The 10,149-nt window shown below is 45.4% G+C and overlaps 2 non-coding genes across 2 annotated transcripts; both read right to left on the minus strand.

The window, feature by feature from the left end:
* Nucleotides 1-4,081: 4,081 nt before the first annotated feature.
* trnaf-gaa (transfer RNA phenylalanine (anticodon GAA)) lies at nucleotides 4,082-4,154 on the minus strand. Its single transcript has one exon. It is a non-coding gene; the product is annotated as a tRNA-Phe (tRNA).
* A 4,939-nt stretch (nucleotides 4,155-9,093) lies between these two features.
* trnaf-gaa (transfer RNA phenylalanine (anticodon GAA)) lies at nucleotides 9,094-9,166 on the minus strand. Its single transcript has one exon. It is a non-coding gene; the product is annotated as a tRNA-Phe (tRNA).
* Between the last annotated feature and the right edge of the window lie 983 nt (nucleotides 9,167-10,149).

Genomic DNA, 10,149 nt, shown 5'->3' on the forward strand with positions numbered 1-10,149 from the left:
TTGAATGAATTATTCCGTGACGTCACTATTAAATGGCTTCACTCTAAGTTTAAGGTAATATCCATTTGTTCTGCACTCCCCCGCCAGAGAAAATCGTTTCTCCGCATTAAAACCTATTAATCATTTCAATTACCTCAACCAGATAACGCCTACAGCTTCCCAACTCACGAGTATATAAGCGTCACAGCGGGAGCACATCTAACTGCAGATCAGAAAAATGTGTGTGCCGCACTTGGCCATGGCTACTTTTGCACCAAATCTGTGTCTGAATTAATGGAACCCGCTTGTGATGAACACTGTCACCTTTCACTGTTTAGCTGATGAGTTTCACAGAGCCACGTATGTGATTCCCTCAGTTGCGCTTTTGCACGAAGTTGGGGAAATGCATCACAGCTGTCTTCAGCCAGCTCCATTCACTCCAAGTGAAATCAAGAAATGGCTGAAGACACGGGTAACTGCAAAGGCTGTGGGCCCTGACACCATTCCTGCAGCAGCACTGAAAACCTGTGCTCCAGAAATAGACTCGCCCCACGCCAAGTTGTTCCATTACAGCTACAGGACTGGCATTTACCCGGCCATGTGGGAAATTGCTCAGGTCTGTCTTGCCCACAAAAAAAACAGGAAAATCCATGTGAAGTGTACTCCAGAGTCCATAAGTGAAATGGTGTTGCCCTAGGCTCTGCTGCAGAACCAAACAGTCATCAGAACAGATGACAAAAGGCCCTCTAACCAGGCCGTGAATCATCAGCGGTCAACTCCTTTCCCTCCCCATCCAGGGATTTTCCAGTGACACACTGCGACAGGCTGGCCAACACTTTCAGTAAACTGATGACACTGTCAGCAACCGGCAATGGAGCCTTGCTGAGGCGGTGTGGATACATAGGAGCATGACTCAAATTCTTCTGACTCAATTTAATGGACCCCAGCAGCGAGGTGATATTGATAATTGCTGCCTTGTTACAGCTCATCCCTACCAAATCCGGGGCCTGTTCTGCCACCTTCAGACTGGGTAGAAAAGGCTTGCTCACCAATAGGGGGCCAATCACGTTTGTTAATTCGCCATCTTGTCCTCAGCAATGAGGGTTTCTAGATTTGCATAAGAGTTTATTCCAGCATTGTTGATGAGTGAGTTCAGTCCAGTTGTACCCAGGCTTGCTTGCACTGCCTCCACCGCTTTTTGGATGCTGGCTGAATCTGTAACATCCAGCTCTATCATCTTCACTGCACATTGTTCATCTGCTAACTTCTGCAGCTCCTGGGCTGGGCTCGACTGCCAATAGGTTGCAAAGATCTGAGCCGGTGGACATCCGGAGCTGCTCAGTTGTTTAACGAGTTCCAGCCCGATCTCCTTGTTCGCCCCGGTAATTAGAACAGCCTCAGCCTTCAGTTCTGTTATGATCAGCCTGAACCAGGTGGCGACAGCGCCGCTAAACCCGCGTTAACTCGGGCCAAGAATAGTCATTAAAGCTGAGATCTGCTAACCACCAAAAAAGGGGGAGGTTCTCCCTCCGACAGGGATAGTCAGCGATTTTCCGCCCACCTCGGAACTTCGCACCGCTGTCAGGAGGCCAAGGGACAAGATACCCCGACCCTGTCGAACGGTGAAGAGAAAGTCAATTCCCATCTATCAAGAGCCCGGCATCCCTCAAGGGCGGTCCGGCGGGCGGAAGCTGGTGTCCCTCCCTGATCCTGGAGACTGTTCAGCAGCGGAATCGCCGGTGACGAGGACAAGGAGTCGCTTCGCGGGAACCTAGAGACTTTTCCCCGTTTGTCCGATCCCCAAAGTGTTGGGTAAGGACTTACGGAGGCGGCCTCCTCCCAGGTGTGTGAGTAGGTATCATATGTGACATTGACGTTGTGTTTGTTCTTGTTGTTCATTGAGCGCTGTTGTGTGTTTAACGAATAACATATCACGTTCAAATGATGACATGAGTGTAAACGTCTCCAGACATTCGAGCAGCGATCCTGAACCAGCTCCGTTCTTTGTGGTGTGAATTTCTTGCTTGACTGATCCCGCGGAACTCGGCATTGCAGGAATTCCTATCTTGAAGAAGTCTGCTCTTCTCTCCGACAGGATTTCCGCTTGTCCCTTTTGCCTTTTTCACCTTAATTGCTTTCGATTTCCCTCCAAATGTTTGCAGTGGATATTTCACCACATTTCTACTTCCCTTTAGCTCAGAAGAAGAGTCACCCGGACCCAAAACTTTAACTCTGTCTTTCTCTCCACAGATGTTGTCAGACCTGCTGAGTTTTTCCAGCATTTTTTGCTTTTGTGCCGTGGAACTAATGGTTATATTCGTACAAGATCATGCCCTGGTCCTCCACATAGCCCTCCCATCTGGCTGTGTTCCATCCTGGACGTCGTATCTCACGTCGCCAAGGGACATAAAGGCTCGGACTGGGCACTCACGTGAGTGTTTCAAATCGCACTGAGTGATAATGAGTTAATCAGACACACACACACACACACACACACCAGCCGGAGATACTGTATGAGGAAATTCAGAAATTCGCTTACAATACCAGAGACTGACAAATACACAATGAATGTCACACTGATTCACAGCACCGGAAGCTGTGAGAACAAATCACTTGTACACGCAGTTCCACTGACAGACTCAGAAAGTGACCCAGTCCTCACACAGTATCGGAAAATGCAAGGTACAGACTGAAATGGCACAGGTATATTGTACCAGTGAATGGCGGATACAGAATGACTCCAAAACTTACTTACATTACCAGAAGCGGGCAGAGAGAGCAAGATCCTTCTACACGTCCAGTTCCACTGACAGGTTAAGAATGTGACCCAGCTGTCTCAGACTTAGAAAATAAGAGATAGAGATGAGAAATATCACAGACGCACTGTACCAGAGAACTAGCGATACAAAATAAATCCAACACTCACCGACAGTTCCACTCGAAACTTTGACTCTGTTTTTTTTCTCTCCACAGATGCTGTTAGACCTGCTGATTTTTTCCAGCATTTTCTATTTTTGTTTCAGATTTCCAGCATCCGCAATATTTTGCTGTAATTTCCCCTATTTATCTTCTTTATGTCATGGTTTTCGATTATGTGTGTGTATGTGTGTGTGTGTTTGTGTGTGACTTATGGTATCTCGAAAGATTCATTCGTATAATTTTATATTCCATACTTTATGTTGATAAGCTTTACATTTCTATTCGAGAAGAGTTTAGTTTATAATGAACTAATAAATTTGTTTTTTATCGAAAGAATCCACGTTAAAGACTCCCTTATTCTCGGGAACAGTGGTGAACGTAAATACTTGGCCATTTTGGTGAGTGAAATGAACATTTAAACTAATGCCGCGAACTATGGAGTAGTGGGACTAGGTCAACGGCTCACTCCGAAACTTAACTCCAGGTCACTGTCGACTACTTCTGCAAAGCATAGGACATATTGGGCTTTCCACTAAACATGCAGAAAACTAAGATCCGGTTCCAATATTCCTGACTGAGGAACACCACCAGAAACTGCTGCACACAAAGGGTTGAGTGAAGGGTCAAATAATATTTTTTCAGTGAGTCAAGGAAGTACTCTTGGAGCAGGTTAAGCAGCATTTCCCGTGTTTCAATGAGAAATTCTGATCTGAATTTAAAAGGAAAGGGTAAATATATGTAATACTCATGAGATCCGTCCGCCACATGACTGAGGCGAGCTCACTTCTCGATCTTATCACTGAGAGATACAGACACGAAGAAAGTATAATAAACGAGAGGGAATCAATGGATTAATTGGATTCCAAATCCGCTCCCCTGGTTAGTGCTCACAACAGCACCATTGCAATGGATCAATGACTGATCGAGGAATCAGCAGCTGGGAATATATGAGAGTTGCGCGGATGTTAGTATTGTTTAATGGGAGCTGAGTTGACCAGCGCTTGTTCAACAATTTTTAAAGAACATTTAAACCGATCTTTATTCCGGTAACGTGGACCGGCGGGCACAGAGCTGCAAAAGTGCAAGTGTCCCCTACCCTCAGAAATGGGACTGAGTTTCCGCAAAAGCAATCGCAACCTCTCGTAGCAAGCGGAACACGCAGAGGACTGGATTTGAAGTTTATTGCCGAAACCCGGGATTGAACCAGGGACCTTTAGATCTTCAGTCTAACGCTCTCCCAACTGAGCTATTTCGGCTGATGGAAAAGGGCTCTTTCAGCCAGAATTGAACCAGCGACCTAAGGATACCAGCTTTACAGTCAGCAACAGTCCACCGCTTATATTAGAAAACGTGATCGCAGAATGACAAAGGATAGCCATCGCCTCGTTTCAGTTCCCTCCAGGTTTCGATTTTATCTTCATAAGGAGAGAGTGCTAAGTACAACGAAGCATCAATTCATTCCCATTAGCTCTCGGCCAATCTCTACACAGGGATTGTCCGACAAACAGTCTTCTTCATCCTTTGGGTTAATTGTTTCCTGACGTCGCTTTTACATGGCTTAATTCTAATTTTAAGGTGAAATCCTTTTTTCTGTGTTCCCCCACCAGAGGAAATTGTTTCTCCGCATTAAAACCTTTTAATCATTTCAATTACCTCAACCAGATAGCACCTACACCTTCTCAACTCACGGGTATGTAAGCGTCACAGCGGGAGCACATCTAACTGCAGATCATGAAACTGTGTGTGTATCGCACATGGTCATGGCTACTTTTGCACCAAATCTGTATCTGAATTAATGGAACGCGCTTGTGATAAACACTGTCACCTTTCACTGTTTAGCTAATGAGTTTCATAGAGCCACGTATGAGATTCCCTCAGTTCCGCTTTTGCACAAAGCTGGGGAAATGCATCACAGATGCCAGTCTTCAGCCAGCTCCACGCACTCCAAGTGATATCAAGAAATGGCTGAAGGCACGGGTAATTGCAAAGGCTTTGGGCCCGGGCAACATTCCTGCAGCAGCACTGAAAACCTGTGCTCCAGAAATAGCCTCGCCCCTCGCCAAGTTGTTCCATTACAGCTACAAAACTGGCATCTACCCGGCAATGTGGAAAATTGCTCAGGTCTATCTTGTCCACAAAAAAAACAGGAAAATCCAACCGGCAAAAACCGCCCCATCAGTCGTCTCTCGTTCATGAAGAAAGTGAGGGGAAATTTCTTCGACAGTGCAATCAAGTGACACTTACTCAGCAATAACCTGCTCACTGAAGCTCAGTTTGTTTTCTGCCAGGGTCACCCAGCTCCTGACCTCATTGCAGCCTTGGTCCAAACATGAAGGGAACAGCTGAACTCAAGACGTGAGGTGCAAGTGACCGCACTTGTTCAAAGAAGCATCTGACCTAATCTGGCATCAAGGAACTCCAGCAAAACTGAAGTCAAAGGAAATAAGGCGGGAAACTCTCCACTGGTTGGAGTCGGGGTTTCTAAAACATTCCAACAGATTTCCAGCAGGAACAGTAATTCGCTTTTGTTTGATGCACTATGGGTGACAATGAAACGATTGCTTGACTGAATTTAGTCATGCGGGTGGCTCGTTGGTCTAAGGGCATGATTTTCGCTTTGGGATTTTCATTGAATTAGCATGTGAGTGGTCCCGGACGAGACAATCAGACATCTTAATGTGGTAGTTTTTTTCGCGCTCGAGGTGGTGGCAGTTCCGGAAATCAGGACCAGGTTTGAACACCCGGGAAGTCATTGCAGGGAATGCATCACTTCAACACAAGTGAAGACAATGAATGCCAAATTTAAAGGACGTTTCTCCGTGCCATGAGACTCTGAATTTATCCTAATGCATCAAATAAGGGAACTGTCCACTTGTGGATTCACATGGGAGGCTGAGGCACTCAGTTTCAATCTTGACTGAAGGGACAAGCAGAGCTGGGAACCCCTGTGTTTTGTTTTAATTTACCACATTTTAGCTGGTTTCCGGTACTTGCAGTGAGCTGGGAGGGGTTTCATTTTGCTGCCAAATGCTTGTATGTTCCGGTCTTTCCGCGGTGGGTTTTCACACTGTGTGGAAACATGTTGGATATCAGGCTGAAATGTTGAAGCGATTCACGTCAGTCGGATTACTGATCTGATGTGATGGGCATTTACTTTAATGACAGAAACTACATGTCCAAATTTACCCATTTGGCAGAATATTCAGGGCCTGTACCAAAGAGGATCATTTATTTCAACGGTTCATGGATGCAAAAAGTGTAGAAGGGGTTGTAATGAGCCACATTTGGTCGCGAGGTGGCGGAGAGGTTAAGGCGATAGACTGTTAATCCATTGTGCACCGCACGTGTGGGTTTGAATTCCCCATTCATCGTTACTGTTTCCGCCTTATTCCGGTGATTTTGCAGAAGCTATGCCTGGAATCACTGATGTGATTCTCCAACCCAGGTTATGAGGCCAGCTTGCTTCGACTATTCTTGTAAGATCTTGGATTCGATACTTATGTTCACAATAACATGGGGATCCGACTGAGAGTCCATTCGGCATGATTTTTCCATCTCTCTTTCTAAGGGGAGACAGTGGAGTAGTGGAAATATTCCAGGGACTTGGGTTCATAGTTGCTGGTGGAAATTACACTAAATAATTCAATTTTGCAATAAAACGTCAATTTCAGTGGTGTTTCCCTGATGTCTTCTATGGCCTGGCCTACATATGAGTTTGATTCCTGACTGCCCGCTGAGAAAGCCACTGAGTTCAAGGACAATTTGGGATGTGTAACAAAGACTGGCCTTGATAGCGACGCTCACATCCCCTGAAATAATGTTTTAAAAGGGTGAATGCGCACCTCACTGATTGGATCTTCCATCAGCCCCTGTAATGGACAGACGTGTTGAATAATAAAGCGCTTTGTGACGTCAAGAAAAAGATCAATTCAGAACATCTCAGTGAAACCGAAGCTCAAACCCACATCTGCGAACAGAAGGGAATCAGAATGTTGGCAGTTTTTACAGAGCGATATTGTTGAGCTGAATGTTCACACTGGAAGGCTGTAAAGTTCCTCATTGAAGGATGAGCCGCTGTTCCTCCAGCGAACCTTGAGCTTCATCGGAACATTGCAGGAGTCCGAGAACCGAGTGATCAGGGTGAGAGCCAGGTCGCCAGTCATTTCGTTTCACCAGCTTGACTGTGTGGATGAGTTAGTTGGACTTTCTTTTAATGTACCGAACATTCTTGCCTATCAGTTTTTTTCACGGGCAAATGCCACTTTCTCTCAAAGGTAACCCCATCCCAACTCTTATTGCCCTGAGAAACTGCCACTTGGACATGAAATGACCAGTAATTGAATTGAGCGCTGCCTAACTTCCCTGACCGTAAATTCCTCCTGAGCTTCTTTGCTAAGTCGAATTAAAGCTGACCTTCTGCAACTCCAATAACACAGCTAAAATATGGTCAAGTAATATGAAGCTGTAACCCTCCCGCCCAACCCACCATCATCTGCCCCCAGAATCCGCCCCTACCCTCCCTGTATCCCCCCAACTGCCACCACCCTCACCAGCCCCCCACCCACCCCCCTCCCCCACTCCCCTGCCCCACAGCCACCCCCAGCTCTGCCAGTCTGAATGTTCTTTCAGACAACCCTACAACTCCATGTTGAAATCAGGCTGTGAACATTATGACCCGATAGGGCTGTGTACACAGGGGGTCACTTGGTTTCATGGTTCTGAAATAAAACATACCTGCAAGTCTGTGTTTTAAGAAGTGGTTTTTTTTTCCTTGGAGAAGAGAAAGACCAACTGCTTGATGTTGTCACGGATCAGTGCTGGAGGAGCTACTGTGGAACACTGACTCCATCTCAAGGACTGCGCACCCTGTCCTTTGCCTTGATTCATTGATTTTTAACGTTTGGCAAAATTCCCTCCTTTCTAAAGAAGTGCCATAAGGACTCGAAACGTTGATTATCTGTTTTTTTCACTCCACAGATGCTGTTAGACCAGCTGATTTTTTTCCGGCATTTTCTGTTTATGTTTCAGATTTCCAGCATCCGCATCATTTTGCTTTAATTTCCCCTATTTCTCTTTTTTATGTCGTGGTTTTCTATTATGAGTGCCTGTGTGTGTGTGTGTGTGTGTGTGTGTGTGTGAGAGAGAGAGGGAGAGCGTGTGTGTGTGTGTGACTTATGGTATCTGGAAAGATTCATTCGTATAATTTCATATTCCATACTGTATGTTCATAAGCTTTAATTTTCCATTCGAAAATACCTTTTTTTAAATGAACAAATTTATAGTTCATTGAAACAATCCACTTTAAATTCTCCTTTATTCGTGGGAACAGTGGTGGAAGTAAATAATTGGCCATTTTGGTGAGTGAATTGAACATTTAAACCAATGTTGTGTCCTGTGGATTAGTGGGACTAGACCAACGGCGCACTCCTCCCATCCCGCTCGTAACAGGGTGTTCACTCAGAAACATAGCTCCAGGTCACTTTCGGCTCCTTCTGTAAAGCATATGACAGATTGGGGATCCCACTAATAATGCAGGAAACTAAGATCCGTTTCAAATATTCCTGACCGAGCAACACCACCAGAAACTGCTGCACACAAAGAGCTTACTGAAGGGTCAAATTATATTCTTTCAGCGAGTCATGGAAGTGCCCTTGGAGCAGGTTAAGCAGCATTTCCTGTGTTTCAATGATAAATTCTGATCTGAATTTAATAGGATAGAGTAAATATTTGTTATTCACATGAGATCCGTCCGCCACATGACTGAGGCGAGCTCATTTCTCGATCTAATCACTAAGGGGCACAGGGAACGAAACAACAATAAACGAGAGGGAAACAAGGGATTAATTGGATTCCAATTCCGCTCCACTGGTTAATGTTAAAAAAACACCATTGCAACGGATTTTCAGGAATTTACATTCCCAATGACTGATCGAGTTACCAGAAGCTGGAAACATTTGAGATTTGCATAGTTTAATGGGAGCTGAGTGGACAAGCGCTTTTTCACATGTTTTTTTCAAGAAAAGTTAAACTAATCTTTATTCCGGTAACGTGGATAAGCACACATACTTTGGAGGAGAGCAAGTCTACACCACACTCAAACAGGGCTGGGTATACCCGAAACACTCTGGCAACATCAGCTAGCGAATAACACACGCAGCAACCCGTGAAGCTCATGTGAATGGATTTGCAACTTGCTGCCGAAACCCAGGATTGAACCAAGACACTTTAAATCTTCAGTCTAACGCTCTCCCGACTGAGCCATTCCGGCTAACCGAAGTGCATTCTTTGAGCCGGAATTGAACCAGAGACCTCAGGATGCCAATTTTACAGGCACCTACAGTCCTCCTTTTATATTAGAGAACATGATCGTATAATGACAAAGGACAGCCATCACCTCGTTTCAGTTCCCTCCAGGTTTCCAGTTTTTCTTGATAAAGTGGGGGTACAAAACCCAACGAAGCATCAGTTCATTGCCATAAGCTCTCGGCCAATCGCTGCACAGCAAGTCTCCGACAAACAGCTTTCTTCATCCTTTAAGTGAATTGCTCCCTGACGTCATTATTAAATGGCTAAACTCTAAGTTTAAGGTAATATCCATTTGTTCTGCACTCCCCCACCAGAGGAAATCGTTTCTCCGCATTCAAACCTATTAATCATCTCAATTACCTCAACCAGATAGCGCCTACACCTTCTCAACTCACGAGTATGTAAGCGTCACAGCGGGAGCACATCTAACTGCAGATCAGAAAAATGTGTGTGTTGCACATGGTCATGGCTACTTTTGCACCAAATCTGTATCTGAATTAATGGAGCCCATTTGTGATAAACACTGTCGCCTTTTACCGCTTAGCTGATGAGATTCATGGAGCCACGTATGTGATTCCCTCAGTTCTGCTTTTGCACAAAGCTGGGGAAATGCATCACAGATGCCAGTCTTCAGCCAGCTCCATTCACTCCAAGTGAAATCAAGAAATGGCTGAAGGCACGGGTAACTGCAAAGGCTTTGGGCCCTGACACCATTCCTGCAGCAGTACTGAAAACCTGTGCTCCAGAAATAGCCTCGCCCCTCGCCAAGCTGTTCCATTACAGCCACAAGACTGGCGTCTTCCCTACAATGTGGGAAATTGCTCAGGTCTGTCTTGTCCACAGAAAAACAGGAAAATCCAAGCGGCAAAAACCGCCCCATCCGTCTTCTCTCGTTTATCAAGAAGGTGAGGGAAAATGTCTTCGACAGTGCGATCAAGTGACACT

Source organism: Cetorhinus maximus, chromosome 31 (genome assembly GCF_964194155.1).
Source record: "Cetorhinus maximus chromosome 31, sCetMax3.hap1.1, whole genome shotgun sequence".
Lineage (NCBI taxonomy): Eukaryota > Metazoa > Chordata > Chondrichthyes > Lamniformes > Cetorhinidae > Cetorhinus > Cetorhinus maximus.